Below are 1,081 nucleotides of genomic sequence, written 5' to 3' on the forward strand. Positions count from 1 at the left end.
CTCCCGTCCCGCACCCCGCGCTGTGAGCCCCGTTGAGGCGCCTCCCCGACAAGGCCGCGCTGCGGGCCCGGTGGGAGGCGCGGCTGCGGGGAGCGGGGACAGCGCGGGGGGAGCGCCGGCTCGTGCAGGGGGGAGCGGGCGGGCACGAGGGCGAGCGAGGCCCCAGCGTTTCTCGTTGTCTCCCGCAGGATGAAGACCATCCTCAGCAACCAGACTGTGGACATCCCCGAGCAAGGTCAGTCCGCGGCGCGTTCGGGAGGCGCCCGGCGCTGCCGCCCCGCAGCCCGTAACGCGTGTCCGCCTTTGGTCCGCAGTGCGGGGACAGCGCGGGGGGAGCGCCGGCTCGTGCAGGGGGGAGCGGGCGGGCACGAGGGCGAGCGAGGCCCCAGCGTTTCTCGTTGTCTCCCGCAGGATGAAGACCATCCTCAGCAACCAGACTGTGGACATCCCCGAGCAAGGTCAGTCCGCGGCGCGTTCGGGAGGCGCCCGGCGCTGCCGCCCCGCAGCCCGTAACGCGTGTCCGCCTTTGGTCCGCAGTGGGAGTGTCGCTGAAGGGCCGCACGGTCATTGTGAAGGGGCCCCGAGGAACATTGAGGAGGGATTTTAACCACATCAATGTGGAGCTGTCCCTCCTGGGAAAGAAGCACAAGAAGGTGAGTGCTGAACAGGCCGGAGACAGAGGGGAGATCTAGAGTTGCCTTAAAAACTTCTTGGTGGTGTAGGCGAGTGACCAAAAACCGTTCAGTAGCGGGTAGGTTTTGTGTATTCCTGTGTTTTCTGGGAGAGGTTGGTCTGGCAGAAGCGTGGGGCCTCCTCGGGCGCTGTGGGAGTGGAAATACGTGGATTGCATTCTTCTGTAGTGAGTTACAGGGAGAGGGGTTGATTACCGTATGCTGTTCTATAAACTGGTTCTTTTAGAGGATAAAAATCAATTCATTGGATTTCCAGAAACTGAGGGTTATGTTAGGAGAGGAGAAAGAAATAAATGCATGATTTTTCATATCGTGTTGAAAAGTACAAGAAAATACCGAGAGTGACTGATTTCAGCTACTGTTTCACAAGGATCGAGTGTTCCATTAAA

At 60.2% G+C, this 1,081-nt stretch overlaps 1 long non-coding RNA gene across 1 annotated transcript; it reads left to right on the forward strand.

The window, feature by feature from the left end:
* Positions 1-311: 311 nt before the first annotated feature.
* LOC120500932 lies at positions 312-623 on the forward strand. Its single transcript, XR_005627204.1, has 2 exons — positions 312-458; positions 538-623. It is a non-coding gene; the product is annotated as an uncharacterized LOC120500932 (long non-coding RNA).
* Positions 624-1,081: the final 458 nt, after the last annotated feature.

The sequence above is a fragment of the Passer montanus genome, unplaced genomic scaffold (assembly GCF_014805655.1).
Source record: "Passer montanus isolate IOZ18808 unplaced genomic scaffold, ASM1480565v1 scaffold1929, whole genome shotgun sequence".
In the NCBI taxonomy this organism is placed as follows: domain Eukaryota; kingdom Metazoa; phylum Chordata; class Aves; order Passeriformes; family Passeridae; genus Passer; species Passer montanus.